The sequence below is a fragment of the Ursus maritimus genome, unplaced genomic scaffold (genome assembly GCF_017311325.1).
Source record: "Ursus maritimus isolate PB19 unplaced genomic scaffold, ASM1731132v1 scaffold_12, whole genome shotgun sequence".
In the NCBI taxonomy this organism is placed as follows: Eukaryota; Metazoa; Chordata; class Mammalia; order Carnivora; family Ursidae; genus Ursus; species Ursus maritimus.
The window spans coordinates 11,085,176-11,107,411 of NW_024423564.1; the positions used below are offsets into that span (position 1 = coordinate 11,085,176).

The 22,236-nt window shown below is 41.4% G+C and overlaps 1 long non-coding RNA gene across 16 annotated transcripts in view; it reads right to left on the minus strand.

The window, feature by feature from the left end:
- Positions 1–22,236, minus strand: part of LOC103669442 — a 57,491-nt gene that overhangs the window by 16,676 nt on the left and 18,579 nt on the right. For 4 of the 16 annotated variants that reach the window (XR_005834049.1, XR_570265.2, XR_570266.2 and 1 more), the window contains 2 exons: positions 19,128–19,235; positions 227–328 (listed from right to left, as the gene is read on the minus strand). This is a non-coding gene — a long non-coding RNA (uncharacterized LOC103669442). Of the gene's footprint in view, positions 1–226; positions 329–18,317; positions 18,474–18,985; positions 19,236–20,631; positions 20,973–21,106; positions 21,201–22,236 lie in introns of those variants that run through there. The other 12 variants (XR_005834055.1, XR_570273.2, XR_005834053.1 and 9 more) reach the window with 7 other exon arrangements.

The window sequence follows — 22,236 nt, forward strand, 5'->3', positions numbered from 1 at the left end:
ACTCACAACCCCGACATCAAGAGTCACACGCTCTTCCAACTGAGCCAGCCAGGCGCCCCGTGGCTATTTCCTTTCTCAAAATGATGACTGGACAGGTAGTTTAAAGAAATACAAAGACACACTAAATTTATTTCCAGCAGGACATTTGATCAAAGTGCTTGGGAAGAAGCACGGTTATCAGTTTTATAACCAAATTCAGTCCCGAATCCACCCACTTCTCCCCTACCTTCTGAGCCCCCTAGATGAGGCCACCGTCATCTATTTTCCCGGGCTCCTGCTTTCACTTTTACCTCCCACAATCCATCCTCCGTACAGCAGCTGGAGTGAGCTAAAAAGGAAATCAGACCATTGGAATTCTTTGCTTAAAATCCTTTGCTAAAATCAGTGGCTTCCCATTTGTAACAGGTTGGGTTTTCCCACACATGTGGAGACCAAGTTTGGGATCTGAGATGTTTATCAGGGTTTCACACCTCTGAGAAGAAAGGAGAGGAAGCAGGATTGGGCAGAGGAAGAAATCAACAGTGATACAGGCCCAATAAAGCTTGGGCCAACCCATCAGGGAGCTCTGGAATGAGTACTGTTGTACTCACAATTGTCCGGGGCCAGGTCAAAAGGAGGGAGCATTTATATCCCCGCTCACTCAGTCACCGATGTGGTCTGCTCTAAGTGGGGGTGTGTCCTCAGGCAGCAAGGCTTTCTGCCTTGAGAGAGCTGTCAGCTGACCCCACTCTTCATTCCTGGGCATTGAGCACTTCCGTAAAGGGATATCTGGGTTTTGTATACTTATCCATCTCATCATTGCATTTAGACATTTAGGACTTCAAAACGCAAAATGATCTGGCTCCTGTCTACCTCTCCTCCACTTGCTTCCGTTCTCAATTGGCTCTAGATACACTAACCATCCTGTTTCTTGAAGCTTATCCCCTCCTCAGGGCCTTTGTATTGGCGTCTGCTCTTGCCTGGCCGTTATTACTCCCAGTCTTCATGCAGCTAGCTTTTTTTCAAGTTGTCTGTCTACCTCCTCAGCGCAACCTATCATGTTGCCCTGTTTCACTTTCCTCATGCACTTAGCTGAAATTATCTAAATTATTTGCTTTTCGTGTACATTTGTCTCATCAACTAGAATGTAAATTCCTTGAGGATGTGGCTCTGATCTCCCTGGTCCACTGCTTCCTCCTCAGTCAGTACCTAGAACATAGTATACCTTCAATAAATTTTGTTATTCAGTAAATGACACTACAGATAGCTACCGTGCTAGCCAATGGAACAACTTGGCCCAATACTATTTTTTAGTATATTAAGGTTAACCTGAAGGGAGATCTCTAATTGTCTGACACAAATCTGCCGGGTCCTGTCAAACGGGTAAATGTCAATGATTTGTGTAGACAAAAATGGTGTGGTCACTGGGGCACCTGGGTAGCTCAGTCAGTTAAGCATCTGCCCTCAGCTCAGGTCATGATCTCGGGGTCCTGGGATCGAGCCCTGCATGGGGCTCCCTGCTCAGTGGGGAGCCTGCCTCTCCCTCTGCTGGTTGTGCGCTCTCTCTCACCCACAATCTCTCTTAAATAAATAGTGTGATCATCCAAATTTCTGATGATACAAAGCTGGGAGTATGACTAATATATTGGATGATAGGTTTCAGATTCAAAAGGACCTGAAAGTCCATCAAAAACAGAATGGGTAATTAATTGTCGTATATTATTCATACGACGAATTATTGTGCAGCAGCGAAAATGAGTGACCCACTGATATCTGCTACATGGAGAAACCTCACTAAGGTAATGCTGACAGAAAGAAATCAGACACACACAAAAGAGTGTGTACTGCATGATTCTCTTTCTACATATTTCAAAACCAGGCAAAGCTATTCTGCGGTTCTCTTGAGGAAGGAGGAAGAGGGCAATGATTAGGAGGGTGCATGAGGAAGGATTTTGAGGTGTTGCTAATGTCTATTTCTTTAACTAAATGGTGGTTATATGGATGTGTTTATTTTGCAATAATTCATTATCTGTGCCCTTATGATTTGTCCACATTTTTATATGTACATTGTACATCAATTTTAAAGTTAAGAGTAAAAAAAGACAGGGCAGGTATATTTAATTAAAAGCTCAATGTGTAGTTCCTGATTTTAAATGAAAGAGTTTTGTGTTTTTTTAAAAGATTGTATTTATTTACTTGAGAGAGAGCAAGAGTGGGGGAGAGGGGCAAAGGGAAAGGGAGAAGGAGACTCCCTGCTGAGCAGGGAGCCTGACTCGGGGCTCGACCCCAGGACCCCGGGACCATGATCTGAGCCAAAGGCAGACACTTAACTAACTGAGCCACCCAGGCACCCCTAAATGAAAGAGTTTAATATTTTGCCAGTTAGGATTGTAATTGCTGTTGATTTGCAGTACATAACTTTTATTAGATTTAAGTAGTTTCCTTTGATCTCTTGTTTCACAGGGGTTTTATTAGAATGACTTCTGTAATACCTGTTGCTGCAGGAATGTGGGATAAAGAGTATTTTCATGTGCCGCTATTGAAATACAAAGTGTTACGGGCTTTTTGAAAAGCAATCTGGCAACAGCTGTTATTTAAAAATACATATATACCCCTTAGGGTGCCTGGCTGGCTCAGTTGGTAGAGCCTGCAACTCTTGATCTCAGGGTTGTGAGTTCAAGCCCCACAGTGGGTATAGAGATTACTTAAAAATAAAATCTTTAAAAATACATATACCCCTTGACCCACCAACCTCAGTTCTGGGAATCTATCCTACTAAAGTAAACCATTAGTTTCAAGAAAACTATTGAAGTAAGAACATCAGAGTATACATGTACCAGGATATTTATTAAAGCAATGTTTTCCATGTCCACACACATATACACACATACACACCCACCCACATTATAAATACCATGCATGCCCATCAATAGGGGAATGGTAGCAAAAATTATAGTACATCTGTATTTTAGAACATCCATTAATAGGAATGAATGTGATTTAAAGAGATTTTATACAAAAAATTGTTTTAAGTAAAAGTGAGAGGCAAAAATGTAGTCACTTCTTAAATTACAAAGAAAATCTATACTGAATATGCGTGCATTTGTATGTGTCTATATGAGTATAGGAGCATGGAGAGAAATGTTAACTAGGTTGATAAAATGGTTATGGAGGGGTGAGAGCTATTGGGGTGACAAAGGAGGAGGGGCAAGTAGGGAGTCAAGGTGAAAAAATAAAATAAGAGCAAAAGGATTTTTTGAAACTCCTAAAGAGTCATATAACAGGGGCGCCTGGGTGGCACAGCGGTTAAGCGTCTGCCTTCGGCTCAGGGCGTGATCCCGGCGTTTCAGGATCGAGCCCCACGTCAGGCTCCTCCGCTATGAGCCTGCTTCTTCCTCTCCCACTCCCCCTGCTTGTGTTCCCTCTCTCTCTGGCTGTCTCTATCTCTGTCAAATAAATAAATAAATAAAATCTTTAAAAAAAAAAAAAAAGAGTCATATAACAGGTAAAAAAATCAAATGAAGTCTTAGGGACATTAATAGATTGTACTGTGTCCAAATCAAAGGATTTAATAATCACAGTGTTCAGATCAAACCTAGCATATTATATCAATTTCTAGACACCATGCTAAAAACAAATATCTCTCCCGCCCCTCAAAAAAATTTTCTTGTTATAAGAGGAGTGATCAAGAATTAGGCAAACCTTGGGTCCAATTTCTTTTCAGTCACTTACTTTGTGATCATGGCAAATTATTTAATCCCTCTACGCCTTACTTTCTTCATCTGTACAATGGGGACAATTATAGTTCCTCTCTCTCAGGGTTATTGTAGGATAACTATATATGCATTCCAGGACTGGCATCTTGAATAAACCCAATAAAAATAATTAATGTTGTCAGTTACTAAAGTAAATATTTATTGTGAAAATTAGAATTTACATACAAGCAATAAATTTTAAAAATAACCACAATCTTACCTTCCCGAGTTAATTACTATTAACTTTTGGATGTTTATCCATTAACCAATGTGATCTGAAAAAATCATCATGAGTGATAATACTTAGTTAGGACAAATTAGCAGCCACCCCATGTGTGAAGGGTTGTCATGTGGAGGAGAGGTATATTCTGCTGAAGTCACAAAGAACCACAGCAAGCAGCAAGAGTTATGATGAGAACTGTCCAGCAATGAAATGGGCTGTCCAACACCATGGGGAGCTCCTCTTTTTAATAAATAACTGAGCCTTGGCTGGTGACCATTTACCAGGAAAGTTATGGAAGAAATGCTGGCGTTGGTAGACAGCTAAATGACTTCTAAAACTCCTCCTAACTCAAACATATGATCAAGAAATACTTGCTGGAGGAATACACATATTAGATTCACAGCCCTCATAAAACAATTCGTGGGGTCCTTACCGTATACTGGGTGGTAAGGACAGTTCTAAGTTCCCATTAAAGTGAATAGGAAATTCCTAGCATAGGTCAGGCAAGGGAACCCTCCCTCATACCACACTGAGGACGTGCAATTCCACCAATTAATCACATTCAAACGGAGAAACAAATCAAAGGAGGGGCAGGCCTGGAAAGAGCCACATCTTATCTTCAGGTACTTTTTGTCTGCTTTCTTAAAACTCAGAGTCTCTTCCTGGGAACAGTTTCTGACCTGGCAAAATTTCATAGTAATTACTCAGGGGGAAGGAAACAAACAAAAAATACATTAATGTGGGTGGGTAAAATAAAGAAAAAAATTAAGAACATGGTGTTGGTGGGAGAGAAGACTAAAGGTCTATGTAAGACCCACCCAAGTGCTTTTGATGTTTGAGCAATTATTATCTTATTATTTTTCCTGCTATAGATGCAGCTGCGATTTATGTAACAGGATGTTTAAAAAGATTAAAGAGAAGCTGTAGTAGGGTTCTGAGGTGATAAGAGTCTTTGGAATATGTATTTGTGGACGTTTAGAATATAAGTTCCTGTACATTCTTAGAATAAACCATCTATTTGTTTTTCTTTTCTTTTTTTTTTAAGAAACAAGTAAAATTTGTATCTCAATATGGCTGCTTCTTGCCCACAAGTGATATAGAAATAATAGAGCAAAGAGAGCAAATAAATAATAAGCAAAGAGAGGTTGGTGGTGGTTCAATCTGTTATCTGTGCTGTTTCTTAATCAGCTTTGACTTTTAGATCCCAAATATTTTATCCCTATATTAAGATAAGTGTTTGGAATTTGTTTGGATTAAGCCCATCCCTCAGTAAATGGATTATTCTATTGCTCAAGCAGGAGAGTTGCATGGAATTTGTGACTGCAATAACTCAATCTGAATATGAGAGTTAAAGAAAGAAATAATTTGGGTGCCTGGCTGGCTCAGTTGGTTAAGCGTCTGCCTTCAGCTCAGGTCATGATCCCAGGGTCCTGGGATTAAGTCCCACATCAGGCTCCCTGCTCAGTGGGGAGTCTGCTTCTCCCTCTACCTCTCCCCCTCTGCTCGTGCTCTAGCTCTCTCTCAAATACATAAATAAAATCTTAAAAAAAAGAGAGAGAGAGAAAGAACTTTTGGTAGAGGAGCTTGTTGTATTGAAGTTGAGGTGAGTTAAATTGATTGGGTTAGAAGAGTGTTCTATAGGTGTCTCAAACATAGAGAATGACTCACCGGTACTCAAGACTTTCTGCCATGTGGGCTGCTACCTTATCTTACATCATAAATTGGCACAAGGCACCAAATAAAGGGCTTTGAGGCATATTCCCAGAATTTCTGATTAGTCATGTAAAAAGTGCTTGTTAATTTCAATTCTTTCTCCTAGCAACCTAGGCCAACCTTGTGCATGCTTGTGTACTCTCTGCATTTATTTATAATTTTTTAAAAACGTTTTTCTCTTTCAGAATAAGCTGTAGACATGATGACCTTTCCCCCTAAGTACTTCAGTGTGTATTTCCAAAAAACAAGGGCATTCTCTTGCACAATCCCAGTATAATTATGCAAATTAAGAAGTCAGTATTGATTCAATAAAACTATCTAATCTATAGACCTCATTCAAACTTTGCTCAATTGTCTCAGTAATGCCCATTAGAGTAAAAGAAAATTCCAGATCATACATTGTTGTCAAGATCAACATTCAGTTGTCAAGTATCTTTAGTCTCCTTTAATCTAGACTAGATTTTCCATACTTTGTTTTTCATGACCTTGACATATTTGAAGAGTTATAGGCAAGTTGTTTGTAGAGTGTTTCTCAACTTGGGTTGTCTGATGTTTCCTCATGATTAGATTCAGGTTATGCATTCTTAGCAGAAATACCACAGAAGTGACGTTGTGATCTTCTCAGTACATAATAGTAGTTGATTTGTTCCATCACTATTGAAGTTACCTTTAATGACTTAGTTACATTTTTTTCCACTTTAAAATTACTGCTTTTCCCTTCATCATTAACAAGTGCCTTCTGGGGAGATACTTTGACGCTATGTACATATCCTGTCCCTCATCAAACTTTACCCACTAGTTTTAGCATGCATTGATGATTCTTGCCTGACTCAATTATTACTCTGATGATTGCCAAATGGTGATTTCATAATTCTTTCATTCCTTTTATATTTTTTATTTGGTATTCTACTGTAAGGAAAAATGTACCTTTCTCCATGATTTGCCTGGCTGTTTATTTATACCAGTAGGGACTCACAGAGTCCTATTTTACTCAATGGGTTATAATCTCTTACTGACACTATGTATTGTGATACTCAAATTGTCCCTCATACAGCTAGTGGGAATCCCTTCAAACTGTCCTTTTGACATGTCCCTAAAATTCTTTGAGCTTCCTAACTTTATCACACAATAAAATAGTCCAGGTTTCCTAGTATTCTGCCAGCACCAGTCTTGAAATCACTTTCTAAGCTCTGGTTACATGAGTGGAGAATAGTATTCAGAAAGACTTGGGTTCTAGTGTGCTCATTTGCATGAGTGTATCATTGCTGGCAGATCCTCTCAGAAGACAACCTCCCTCCCCCCAACACACACACACACACACACACACACACACACACACACACACACAACTTAGAAACAATGTGCTCAGACTGATTGATATTTCCAATTCCCACCCAGCACTGCAGGATTCATTCCAGCCTTCCTCCTTTCCATACATTTATAACTCCCTTCTCTGACAGTGAGAAATCTGTGGATTTCAACTACTCAACTACCACATTTAACCAAGCCTACAGGCACTCTTTCCTTTCCACTTGACTTCAGTGCAATCTCCTGTCACCGTAAGCCAAATTGTATACACACACTGATGCTAGGGCCAAAGCATGGATATCTTTGCTACGTCATCAATGCTCCTTGAAGGGTGATGCCCCCCCTGCTTCTTTGGGGGCCCTAATGTTGACCACTTCAGCCTCTTAATGCTTGCAATAGAAATTCCGCCTGGAAAAAGCACTCTTCACCCCATTTTTTCTCCACACAGTGACACGGTTAACCTGGAAGGGCTGTTTTAAGGTCCTGATGACTCAGAGATTTTATGGAAATGACTCTTTTGGGTTTTATAGGCTCTTTATTTTAGTTCCCTTTCCCTAAGATTCAAACATGAATCTAGTCTGTGCCCAGAATCACTCCTCTCTTGTGGTTTACCCTGTCCTGCGGTCCTCTCTTTCATGAGAATGAGCTCTTTCTGAATCCTTCACGTATATGGAACCTTGGCAGCCAGGTCCTCCAGACATGTCTGGATACAAGAATGTGTCAGCTTAAGTTCTCAAAACACTCCCATCACATTTGTTATGCTCTTAAAATGACCGGCATTAATAGTCTAATTCAGAAACTCTCTTGAAGACTGAGGACTATACCATGGAAGCATCAAAGAAATCAAAGGACTGCACTCCCATCACAAGGATCTTGTCCAAGGAAAAGAACTCCCTCATGATTCTCCTGGCTGGTGGAGACAGAAGGAAGCCTGGAAAGCTTTCAGCTTGATGACTGCCCTGGGTCACGTTTGATCACAATGACACTATTGTCCAGCGGGCCTCTTAAAACACCATCATCAGGATGTGGACGTTAAATTGTTTTTCTAACAGTGCTAACAGACACCTAATCTATCATCCCCTGATTCCTCTTGTTTCCAACTACATGCCTCAGGAGGAGGACGGCCCAGGTTAGCAAAGTAGTCTGTGGTAATGAAACTGAAAGATATTCACTAGTTTGTGCGAAGAATTAGTCCAAGAGTTAATGACCTTGATGTCGTCATACCTTTCCCTATCTATCGACCTAACTAGTCATGGACTGGTTACATTTGACCATTTTATTACTAAGTTGGTATTTAACAACATGCAATTACTTTACTTGAGTTGAGATAAAATCTCCTGATTACATGAATGAGATAATTCCAAACTAAATCAGAGTCTATTAAATCTTCAGCATTACAAACATTAACAATAGGGATTCTATTGCGGTTACTGAAATGGTTTCTTTTACTAGATGTGTCTTCCTCTCTACGATTAAGTGTGAAAAGTCTTTTCTGCCAGTCTTCTGCTTATTTTATGGGTTTCTGATGTGGCTGTGTTTTACGTGTGTCCATGGGACAGGTGGGCTTAGGACCTTCCTACTCTGCCACCTTTCCAGAAGGTGTTTCCTTTACTAGAATGTAAGCTTCATGAAGGCAGGGAGCTTTGTTTTGTTCATTGCTCTATTCCCAGTGCAAGTGTGCCCAAATCATAGCGGGAGCTCAGTACATGTTTGTTGAACAAATGAAAACATATGGTGGCACAACAAGAGGAAATGAAAAAGTATTAAACTAATCCCTGAAGGAATTATTGCCTGGTTATCGGTATTCCAAACAATAGTGGGAATGCTAAGGAAGAACCTGGAAAATAGCTACTATTGATGTGGCCCGAAGAATCAAACCTCCCCTCCATCTCTAGTAGTTAAAAGGTTGGGGGAGAGGAGAAGTCTTGCTAAGGACTTACCTAGATCCTTTAAAGGAGCATTCAAAAACTTCACGTGGTTTGGGAATGGCTAAGGGAGTGGCCTATTGTAAATTGAAGGCCCAAGGGGCAAGGTTTAAAAGCAGAAGGGGGAGAGAGGAGAGATGTTTACATATTATAAGGTCATTAGAGGAAAATGTGTATCTCCTTGTGGGTTTAGACGCAGAGAGCTCAAACTCAAACATTTTCGAAGGCCAGGCCAGTATATAAATGGGTGATAGAGTTGGATGTAAATAATAGTGAAGAGTAGAGACTGGGGGGAAATGGGAATTGCTTCCCCCTTCTAAAGACATTAAAAATCATTTAAAGGCCATAAAAACAATAGGCAGATCAGATATGTCTTTAGGAAGAATTCGCTTTGTAGGCAGTTTGAGGGCTTTAGGTTCTATATTGTCTCTGTGATTTAACATTTGCCCTTGAAAGGTGTGCATGCCTTTGTGTTCCAACAGTTACTGGCTAGGCAATTTTAAGAATAAAGAGGCATATTTGCTACTTACAGCAGCGAGGAGACAAATAGGGATCACACTGGGAGGTCTCACGTGCCCACTTGAACTCTTCTGCAGGGCTGTAGCACCCAAGAACCACGACTGGTTGATCTGTGGGAGTTGTCTAAAGTATTTGGGTTGTTTTGACTGAATAAAAGACTTGAACTACTGGGACAGTTTCTGGGATGAGACCACCTCCATGGGTAATAACTAGAGCTTGCCAAAGATACGCAGGCAGGCAAACAGCAGAGGTTAGGAAATGGCAGGGCTCTCAGACTTGAAGGTAGGGTAGAAAGATTATAGATTGGATTATCTACAAGGCAATCTTCTGGCAAAGGTGTAATGTTTTGTTCACTTTCCTGGGATGATTGTAAAGTTTAGTTAGGGGCGCCTGGGTGGCTCAGTCGGTTAAGTGTCCAACTCTTGATTTCAGCTTGGGTCATGATCTTGGGGTTGTAGGATCGAGCCCCATGTTGAGCCCCAAGTCGGGCTCTGAGTCAGCCGGGAGTCTGCTTGAGATCTTTCTCTCCCTTTCCCTCTGCCCCTCCCTCCCTCAAATAAATACATCTTTTAAAAAAAATAAAGGTTATTTAGCTGAACTACCATCGATACACTAAAACTAGGAATGTACAAAAAATGTGTAACTTAATCAATTAGTATCACTAATCTCATTTTGTTCTCCAACCTTTGACTTTCTCTTATGGTGGAGGAGAGGTCAGGGCACTTGATTTTGCTGGCCTCCCTTCTGCAGTCTTTTGTGGGTTCACTAGGCTGAAACCAGAGTGACATGAGAAATTTGAGAGTAGAATATGGACTTCGCTCTTGAAGCAGCAGGCCTATGTGGCCAGGAGTCTAAGTTTTTAATTAATGATATTAAGTGGAAGTCTTGATGGGATTACCAGGAAAGCAGTTTAAATAGAGCTCCTACCTATCAAATGCACTGTGAGTTGGGTGATTATAGCAGATTTCGCATTCAGCTTAAATTTTTTTTTCTCTTTCTACACTGTGATTTCCAACCATTTCCTAAGTCTAACAGGCCTACACTACCTTGTGTGATGAAGGTGTGGTGGATAAAGGGACGAAACAGTAAACAGAAGTGTGCCCTGCCTCACATTTACTATTATGCTGCACCCATCACAGGGAACTGTACCCAGGAGTTGGGGGCATTGGTCTGCAGTTATGTGAGTGGTGGCCCATGATGGAGCAAATAGCTGGTGAGGAGCAGGTGATGCAGTGGGAACCAGCGAAGAGCATGAGATTCCCAAATTAGGAGGAGGACACTCAGAAGGGACATGAACCAATACTCCTCTCCTTTCTCCACTTACACTAGAGTACGGAGGTCAAGGGCTCCATCCCAGGACTCTGGGATCATGACCTGAGCCAAAGGCAGACGCTTAACGACTGAGCCACCCAGGCACCCCCTGGGTAGTTTCTAGAAGCAGTTTGAGAATCTACAGTGGGATCGATACAGAGCCACGGGAGTGAGAGATTTTCTGCTACTTTTTTCCTCTTGCTTTTTAATCATTAAAAATTCAAGAGGTTATTTGCCAAGTAAAGACCAACCCTGCTGAAAGTTGTTGCCAGCTTTTCCTAGACCTAAATATGCCCAACTGCTGAACAGAGTATCTTCTTTTTTTTAAAAAAGATTTTATTTATTTATTCAACAGAGATAGAGACAGCCAGCGAGAGAGGGAACACAAGCAGGGGGAGTGGGAGAGGAAGAAGCAGGCTCATAGTGGAGGAGCCTGATGTGGGGCTCGATCCCATAACGCCAGGATCACACCCTGAGCCGAAGGCAGACGCTTAACCGCTGTGCCACCCAGGCACCCCTGAACATAGTATCTTCTGACTCTCCGAATATCAAAGATGAACATGCAAAATATTCTGAGAGGTGAAGCAAGTCTCGGACATGCTCTCAAAGGAGGCCAGCAAAGTTGAACAAAGACCTCTGCTTTCAGGGTGAAGGCCATATTCCACTCTCCAATGTTTCTATTGTTTCAGCCTAGTGAACTTTTACCCACAAAAGTCTGTCTTTGAACAGTCTGATCAAAAACAAGGTCTTTAATTTTTTTTTTGTTGTTTGTTTACTTACAGCCAAACCCTTAGACAGAAGGCCAACTCCCAGTGGTCAGTTTCAAACAGGTTAACTTTGGCCTCCCTCAAGAGATTTTTTAAAATTCCACAATTTTCTGACAGATATGTGAATGATGCCAGTATGCTTGACTTTATCTGCTCTTCTGAAGTGTTTCCTCCCTCCCAGGGCACACCTGAGGGGAGTGATATGGATTTAAGAGAACAACTTCAATGGGTAATCTCTGTCCAGTCCTGTAATGAGGAGTGCAGTTGGTTAAGTAAAGACCCAGAGATTTGGGTTGTTGTGGTTAGGTCTGCAGGAGGAGGAGAGAGAGGATAGGGAACGTCAGTGCAGCCATATTAACCATGCCTCCATGTTCTTGTTTTCAACCCTTCTCCTTGTGAATCTCCCATGCATGTTTATCTACTGCTTTTTCATTTAGGAGCAAGGGTAAAGTTACAAGGGAAAAGCAATTACGGACTAAAAAGTCTCATTCTTGGGCTTTAGGAATGTTACCCTCTGGGACACCTGGGTGGCTCAGTCAGTTAAGTGTCTGCCTTTGGCTCAGGTCATGATCCCAGGGTCCTGAGACTGAGTCTCACATCAGGCTCATTGCTCAGTGGGGAGCCTGCTTCTCCCTCTGCCTGTCACTCCCCCTGCTCATGGTCTCTCTCTCTGACAAATAAATACATAAAATCTAAAGAGAGAGAGAGAGAGAGGAGAAAAAAAGGGATGTTACCCTCCTGGGCTTCCCTGAGAAAACGAGTAACATTCAGATGCATATTTCGTCCAAGTACTTCAGTATTTGAGGAACCGTAAGAAAAGAATAAGGATTTTTTTTTTTTTTTACAAAAATGGATAATAGAACAAAGAGAAGAGCCTTTGTAAAATTATGTTGGAAAACAATAATTTAAACTTCAAACTGCTGGGCAGCCCCCTCAGGTCCCCTCCCTCCTTGGGAGCTTCATACTATCACTTTGCTATCGCTCGATAAACCTTGCTTTGCTGCCCACCAAAAAAAACCCCCCACCAAAACAAAACCTCAAACTGCTGGTTATGTAAACAGATTAATTGGCTGATTTTTGCAATGCCACACTTACAGGTAGGTAATGTTTCCAAAACTCTCAAGTATTTGGAATATAGTCCGGGGACTAGATATCAGCGCGTAAACAGCCATCAAAAAGTACATGCACTTTGTTTCTTCAGAACTTAAAGTATCCTCACACAGTCATTCAATTGTGTATAAAATAAAGAGATCAAGTACACAGACCAGAGATTCTGGTAGCAGACAGCAGAGTCCATTCAGATGATCTAGAAGGCAGAGCAACTTGCTAGAGCTGTTTAGCCTAGAAAATAACCCTGGGGGCTATTTACAATGACGATAAAATAGCTACCTTTTACTGAGTGCTTACCATGGTCTACTGGGCACTATTCTATGTAGCTATTATCCCCAATTTACCGGTGAGAAAACTGAGACATGGATTAAATAACTTGATGTGCTACGATGGACGGAGGCAAGTTCAAAGCCACCTCTGTCAAACTTCAAAACTTCAGTCCCACCTATTTTGTTTTACTGCTCTATATTCCAATCCCAACTCTTTCCTAATAGATTTTCAAATGAAGATATCTATATTCCATATCGTCTGATAAAAAGCACAGGGAACTATGTAACGTATTTTAAGACATTTAAAATATAATACATACAAATTTGTTGGTATTTAAAGAGTAAACTTTAAATATCTGGAAAATTCGGGTGCCTGGGTGGCTCAGTCGGTTCAGTGTCTGCCTTCGGCTCAGGTCATGATCCCAGGGTCCCGGCATCGAATCCCAAGTCGGGCTCCTTGCTCCACCGGGAGTCTGCTTCTCCCTCTGCCCCTCCCCCCACCTGTTCTCTCAATCTCTCTCTCTCTCTGAAAAATAAATAAAATCTTTTAAAAATAAATAAATACCTGGAAAATTCAGTTATATGGAAAATAAGCGACAACGCCTTCATTAATTCATGTGTTGATTCAATGAAGGCTTGATTGTGTATCTTCTATGTGTATTTCAACATGACTTAAAGGACCTTCTTGAACCAAAACTCCTTCAGCTGTGTGGTGATGAAATTGCTGCAGTTTGCATGGGACTCTTTAGAGTTTTCGCAATCTAACTCCCATACTCCAAGAAACCCCTCAGTCCCGGGAAAATCAGGACAGTTGGTGGCTCGAGCTTCACCACACGTACGGGTGCTTTAAAGTTGCTTTTGGGTGATGGTGCTGATTATAAATAGGATCTTTATCCTTGATCCTGTTAGAGAGGCTTAAGTCCTCTCTTAGGGAGAAAGAAGCAGCTCAGTTTCTGTTTCTGTGGGAGCACCTCAAGCGATGGGGAAACTTTTTCCCGAAAGCTCATTTCATTTTTAGTTTTTTTGTCAAAATTTTATACACTTCTTTTGCATTCTGGATGAAAAATCTATCTCAGTGAAGCTTCCACCCACTTTTCTTGTCCCATCCATTGCTACCATATGAAATGAACTGAATCTTTTCCCCATGTGATTGCACTTTAAATATTTAAAGGAATCTTGGATGGCCCCAATATTTTCACCTTCAAACAACACATCTCCTAACCATTCAACATTTCTCAAATTCTTTTACCGTGATTACTCTCTTCTGAATGCAGTTCAGTTTGGTCATATTCAAATTGTAGCGTCTTAAATGGTAGCTTTGAGAAATCCAATCAGCAGATTAGAGCAGCTATATCACCACCTTTATCTAGAATGTGTGCTTCCTTACCTTAGTATTTTTCTTGGCAGTCATTAGCTTAGATTAAGTTCATATCTACTAAAACTTCCAAGCATTTAAAAAGTTTTTATTGATTAATTTTAGTAGTCTCTACACCCAACGTGGGGCTCGAACCCACAACTCAAGAGTGGCCTGCTGTTCCAACTGAGTCAGCCAGGTGCCCCCCCCCAAGCATTTTTCTGTGATACTTCTGCTAGGCTATATTATTTATATTCTGTACATGCAGTTATTTTTTTCTAGCTTGAAGTACAGGATCTTACATTTACCTCTGTAAACTTAATTTTCAATCGCCCTCCTTTAAAAAAAAATCACTCATTCTCAACTTTGTTTGATGAGCATATTTTCATGTCAATGACAGAACTGTTAAAAAGACAAGGCTTTCATTGGCAAACTTTATGTTTGTATTCATCTGCTAACTAGTTACAATAATTTAACCCATTTGTAGCTAACCTAATTTACAAATAATAATACATATTTTCCTACTTCATTCCATACAAAAACAACGTGATAGGAAACGGAAGTCAGCCATGATAGAAAATGCTTTGTGACAAAGAGCTATTTGCTACTTCTGTGGAATTGCTTTCTTAGCCACACACTTTAGGCCAAAGATAGCATGTCCCACTGTAATTCTCCACTTCACTTACTGGGCTTGGCACCGAGTACGCTTTGGTTATTAAGGAAGATCAAATCTTCTCTTAAAGAACAAAGATTTGGGGCACCTGGGTGGCTCCATCAGTCAAGGATCTGACTCTTGACTTCAGCTCAGGTCATGATCTCTGAGTTGTGAGAGCGAGCCATGCATAGGGTTCTGTGCTGGGCATGGAGCCTGCTTAAGATTCTCTCTCTCTCCCTCTCCCTCAGTGCCCCCCACCTCTAAAAAAAAAAAAAAGAACAAAGATTTGCCCAGGTGAGTTCAAAAGAAGAGTCCTGAATAAGCTTAGGAATAAATATACAAATTTATTCCTTTGAAAGGAAACAATACATTTTCAAGCTCAAGGTTTGTTGTGTTTGTTAAAACTATCAGAGACAGTTGAAGCTAGTAGTCAAATACATTAGCTTTGGCCTGGTTCAACTCCTGATTCTACCACTTGCCAACTGTTTTACTTTGGGCAAATATATTAATTTTAGCACAGTGCCTAGCATCTAGTGAGAGCTCTAAAGATAAGAGTAACTACTATTTACTGAGCAACATTTTATGTTAGGTATTACATAAGGGCCTAGGATACGTACACTGCTTAACATGCTGTCTCATTTTCTCCTAACAATTCAAGTAGAAACTTCTGTTATACCCAAATCACATATGAGAAAATTGAGGCATAGAAAGATTATGCAATTTGCTTAAGTTAAAAGTGTAAGAAAGGATATACACTAAGTTTATCTAACTCTAGACCAGGAGCCCAAACACAATTCTACCCTGCCAGTCCCTAATACCTTTAGCAGTTTGAGTAGTAAGGATATTGACCACCAGCCCATCAGGTAATTTCCAGGAACCCCAAAAGTCCTCCATGGTATGGTCTTATCTTTCATCAGAGTGAGGTTCTGGTCCTCAGCCCTATAGGCTTAGAAATCCAATCTGTTGGGGCACCTGGGTGGCTCAGTCGTTAAGCGTCTGCCTTCGGCTCAGGGCGTGATCCTGGCGTTCTGGGATCGAGCCCCACATCAGGCTCCTCCGCTATGAGCCTGCTTCTTCCTCTCTCACTCCCCCTACTTGTGTTCCCTCTCTCGCTGGCTGTCTCTCTCTCTGTCAAATAAATAAATAAAATCTTAAAAAAAAAAAAAAATCCAATCTGTTAACACACGGATTTTGAATTCAGCTCCCAGAGCCTGGTATTCAAATTCAGAGCACCAGTGTATTCATAATGAAAATTATGAGTATAAATAGAAAGAAATACAATAGCTAAGGCCTAAAACATTCATGTCCTGGGGTGCCTGGCTGGCTCAGTCAATAGAGCATTCAACTCTTGATCTTGGGGTTGTGAGTTGAAGCCCCACGATGGGATTACTTAAAAAATTAAAAATTAAAAAAAAAATAAACAAAAACATTCTTGTCCTGTGACCAATATTTGGGAATCAGATTGTAAGAGCAGGTTGCTTACGGAGCATGGAACTAGAAATAAGGATGTCTGTTTTATGAGTGAATGTTTGCTAGAACAAAATCCATCCAACTCCAAAGCGGCACTTTACCTGCTTCCAAAATCGAACAGACCAGTGTAACCTCTCACCTAAAAACACTTGGATAAACACCACCAGGATTTGCCTCCTAGATCCTCTTTCTTCCTAAGTTTTCAGGGCCGACCCGTGCTGACTCTATGTTCTTTCTTGAATTTAGGTTAATTTTTTTTTCAGGTTACAGCATAATTCTTTTTCACTAAGATTCTGAACAGCTATACTTTGATACATAATGCATTGATTTGAAGGTTTAAATCTAAAAGGGCAGCTTGACCTCCAGGTTCTTGGTGGGGAGTCCTCTCACTGAGGCCACAAAGTACTAATAGCAGCAATAAGAGACAGACCCCCTCCGATGGAAGCTGCCTTCTCCTCTATGAAACTTTTGCTGGCTGGCTCTCAGCTTCAGAAACAGAGACTGTTGTCAACAATTTTCACCTACCTACTCTAATCTAAAAGGTGACAAACACTGTTTCTGTAACTACTGAAAGAGATAGGCTGGTTGAAGATTTCCATGGCTCTGCTGACTGCCTGGCTATGCCAGCTCTGGGGGAATTCAGTGTACGGGGTGTGAAAGAATTTTTTTCTTGGCTCTTTGCTGTAGGTCCAGGCAGCTACAGCAACAGCAGCGGTTGCTACTCTCATGCACAGCTTCCAGAATGCCTGGGAGTCTCCTGCTGATAACAATATGGAATGCCTGGAACCAAAGAGGCTGGAAGCCCTATCAGCCACAGCAGCTGAAAGTTACCCCAGAACCTTCGGGCTCAGGGTAACTTCAGAACCTCAAGGCAAGGAATGGATGCCTCGCTGCGCACATGTGCCACACGACAGCCATGCACAGCAGATCATAAGAATAGTGTGGACAAACTCCTCTCCTCTCCTTCTGCAGGTGAGGCGTTTACGTATCTTCAGGCACAAAGCAAAGGCAGAGCATGAGGGGCGGGGGGGTTTCCCAGCATTACTGAGAAGGTACAAGAACTGAAGCCCTCAGGGCCTACCATTCCCTTCTACAGGATGGAAAGACTCTCAGGGAGCCCCGGAGTTCCTAGTGCCTGGACACAGAACACTGGATGGAGTCGATGACTCCACAGCCTCTCCCTGAAAAGATCTCTAGATGATGCTGGGATAGAGGGGTAGAGCTAATCAGGGAAGTCAAGATACAGTTACTAATTCTCCTCGTTGAAAGCCAAACAGGAGACTAGACTATCAAGTCTACTCACTCAGATACCATGATTTCTTACCATATCTCACCTCTCCCCAACATTCATACATGAAAATGAAGTTCCCATCAGTGTTGGGGGGTTAACTGAGTAGGAAGACATGGCCCCTTTATGACTCCAGATTCTTGCAAGAAGTTTGTTTTCTGAACATTCCCCTCTGTGCACTCCCTTCTTGTCTTAATTGGCCCTACCCATTGAGGTAGATTCCACATCTTCCTCCTGGATCTTTGGATTGGCTCAAGCCTCTGACCCCTCCACTGCAGAGTCTAAAAGCAGGGAGATGGCCAAAATAGGCAGTCAGGGAAGAACACAGGCATTCCTATTGCATCTGCTCAGTCTCTCAGCAATCCTCATGTCAGGGAATCTCTCAAGTTTACAGGCTGGGGCCACAGAGAGTCTCCCCTTCCTCAGTCACTGTGTAACACATGGAGCAGGGTCTCTCAGAGGCTGTCTGCCGAGTACTGAAAGTCAGAGATGCTGTTGTTGAATGTGGGTGTTTTCCAGCAGCTCTGTTCTGGATGTAATTCCTCAGAGCTGCTCCCTGGCTCTGCGTAAGCTAGGTTCTGGATGACTCCCAGCATGACTCCTTACCCTTTCTCTTGTTGTCACTGGCTGTCAGAATTGCTGTTCATGGCTGCCACAGGTAACTCCTATTATAAGGGTTGTTGTTGTGATTTTTAATTATTAGAGAGCTGACACACTCAGTTGAAAGACTTCCACAAAGCCAGGCAACAGGTTACCACTTTACCACTTTAGCAAGGATTGCTCGACTGATCGATTCAAAGGCATCTGTTGAACACTGGCAAGTGCACCTGATGATGTGGAAGGGAACAAAGATGAATGAGAGAAGGGATTCTCTTCTCAAAAAAGGCCACATTGTAGGTGCACACAGAAATCACTGTAATAAAAGATAAGCATATAAGGACAAGTCACCGTTACACTCTCCGCACCTGGAAAAGTTCAAGACGAGAATTTGCACCTACCAGGCCACTAGCCACGTGCCTATTGATCAGCTGAGGTAGTCCGAGTCTGTTTTGGCCTCAGAAACCAATGCCAAGATGAATTGTAACATGTTAGGCACCATAAAGCAAATATTTTTTTAATGCTCTGTGTGCATGTAACAGGAGCTCAGTGTGTTAACACTTTCCTTTAAAGGGATCTCTTTTAATTTAATGAAGTGGGTTGACTGCCATTCACTTCCCTTTAATAGCAAGAGAAACAGAAGTCAAACTTCTCTTCCCTGTTCCTCAGGGCAACTAACAAGAGAACAAACAGGGTTCAGTACCAGGAATAAAGTTGACTCATACTCTTAGGCTTTCTCTCCTTTTAGAACACATTGATTGAAGACTTGGAATGGGATAACATTCATTCGCATAGAGAAACAGATGAGGTCGCCAAGGAAGAGAGGGTAGGGAGGGAATAGGGAAAATGAGGTAAAGGAATAGGGACAGTGGCTGTTGTACTACCTTTGACAAAGTCTCTTCATCTCAGAAGAAAAGATTGTTCCAGGGGGATTATATTCTAGGCAGCATGATGAGGATGAGTAGAAATCATATATATCCTGGCCGACCATCCTAGGTGAAGAGAGTAAGTCTTGTGAAAAGAGTAACACGAATGAATATATCTTTGTGGCCTAGTACCAGTCCAAGGTCCCCAGGTCTACAAAACTTAAAAACAAACCAACAAGAGTAGGGGTGCCTGACTGGTTCAATCAGTACAGCATGTGACTCTTGATCTGAGGGTCATGAGTTTGAGTCCCATATTGGGCATAGAGTTTATTTAGAAAAAAAAAAAAAAAAGTCTATGCTCTAGCATACAGAATTAGTAGCAGAGGGGAGGTGAAGCTTTCCCAAGGCAGGAATCTCAACGGGTACCACTGAACAATCTCAGGTCAAGAGGTAAGAACCTAAAACCCAGGAGGTGGCCCATAGTACACAAAAGATTTGTAGGGGACAGGGGTGCCTGGGTGGCTCAGTGGGTTAAAGTGTCTTACTCTTGATTTTGGCTCAGGTCATGATCTCAAGGTTGTGAGATGGAGTCATGCGTCGGGCTGCACGCTGGGCGTGGAGCCTGCTTAAGATTCTCTCTCCCCCTCTGTCCCTCCCCCAACCCCCGCACATGCTCTCTTTCATGCTCTCTCTCAAAAACAAACAAAGATTTGTAGGGGATAAGGACACCATATCTTTTCCATAAATGTATTTCAAAATAGTGACACAAAAGAAAACAGGACATGAGGAGCTCCTACACTGGGTTCATGGCTTTCTAGATAGAAGGGGTAGAAATAATGCCTCTTCTTGCAGTGAATTCTTAGCCATTTTTTCCCCTGCATCATTGCCTTTGCTATCCCTCTTACTGTTCATAACTGTCACATAGCCTTTACCTGGTATTTAAATGTTCATATGTTTGTTTTTATACATACTATAAACTACTTGAGGGCAGTGATCATATCTTTATACCTTCAATGACAACTACCTCAGTGCCTGTTCTCAGTAGGTCATTAAGAAATGTTGTTTGATTTGATATTATAGGAGAATTAGGGTCAACAGCTGCAAGGGCTGGCAATCCATAGGTTTCTGGCCAAGAATTTCCATGAGGCAAGGCAACATTTGGCAATTACAAGGGCATTCCAGTGAAGTGAAGAGGAGTGTCAGATTTTGCAATAGTTCTGTAAATAAGATAGATTTTCTGGAGTGGCTGGGTTCGTGGAAAAACATGTGCTGAATGGCAAAAAGCAATCTGGGTTCTCACCTTTATACCAATCGTTACAGCAAGATACAATCTCCGCTAGATTCAAATAGGAAGGGGTGATATTCATAAGTTTTCCTAGCACTACTCAGCATTATGCCAGGTATTGTACATGCAGAATATTTTTTTTTTTTTAAAGATTTTATTTATTTATTCGACAGAGATAGAGACAGCCAGCGAGAGAGGGAACACTAGCAGGGGGGGGTGGGAGAGGAAGAAGCAGGCTCATAGCGGAGGAGCCTGATGCGGGGCTCGATCCCATAACGCCGGGATCACGCCCTGAGCCGAAGGCAGATGCTTAACCGCTGTGCCACCCAGGCGCCCCACATGCAGAATATTTTTTAAATGCTATTACTGACCTCAAACTTAAAATCCTAATGGGAATTCAATGTGTACATACCCAAACTAGTCAGAAAACAATATGAGTGTTACATTGAATAACAGATTAAATGTTACAGCATTGCTGTCCTAAAGAAGGCAGTCTTGAGATGGGTCTTGGAAGCCCCCTAATTTTTGTAGGTCTTTGCTCCTTTGTGGCTTCACAAAGTTCTCTATCTTGTGGACATCTGGAACATAAAAAAGTTAATTGCTTAACCACCTTCCTCCATCCCCCACTACCAACTCCACCTCATCCCCACCTATTAGTATTCCAAGACAGTATTTCATATAGTTGGTGTAATAACGTGTTTTATTGGGGTACCTGGGCAGCTCAGTCAGTTAAGCATCTGCCTATGGCTCAGGTCATGATCCCGGGGTCCTGGGATCGAGTCCTGCATCGGGCTCCCTGCTCAGCTCTTTAAAAAAAAAAAAAGAAAGAAAAGTGATTCAAAAGAGACACTGAGTATGAAGACATTTTGGACTACCTTAAACTGAATTGTTTCCCTTTAATGCAAAGCTTTTATATATGACCAAAAAAAAAGTTTAAACAAAGTGATAAGAAAGTATTGTGCCATAGATTAACTTATACCATTAGTTTCTTAGTGGAATATAAAATAATGGTGTACCCTAGAATCTGTGGTGTCTTAGATTCAATGAGAATGGTCACATTATATTTGTATAAGTGCTTCATGGTTTATATATTAACTCATTTTGGTCATCATAATAACCTTGTAATATCAGGAGCAGAATATTAGCCCCAGTTTTATCTATGGGAAAAAATAAGGCAAATGAAATAATCTACTCAAACATCAGGATAAAGATTCATTCTAATTGAGTCCTCTAGAATAAGCCTAAAATCCTTTTTTCCCCTCTAAATTTACAAGGCTGATATCTTAGTGCTAGCATTAAAAAAAAAAAAAAAAGCAGCTTTGATGAGAATGAACATAGTAGTTCAGGATCAACATTGAATATGTCTCTTTTTTGGCAAGGGAAGTGAATAGTCAGGGTTTTAACAATAATAAATTACTATTACAAACAGCCTGGTAATGCGCCTAGCACATAAAAGATGTTAAATAAATAATACATGTTGTATTACTCAGGATACTTAATGCTGGCTCTCCCAGAGGTCAAACCCTGAATCCTTAGTGGCTTAACCAACAAAAATTTCTATCTCACGCATGTCATGTATCTAGCACAGGGTGGCAGGCGGTGAAGGCCGTGTGTCGCTCCACCCCTTCACTCAGTAGCCAACAGGACTCAGGTTCTCCCATCTTATAGCGGTACCATGTGCAATATGTAACCTCCCAGCTTGCTGTGACAGGATAAAAAGGGTTAGGGGAGGCATATCAGCTTATAACTTGTGCAGTCTGAAAGTGCCTGCAAGTGATACCAGTCACTTCTTTCACAAGCCATTAGCCAGAAGTAATCACAGGACCCCAACCTATCTGAAGG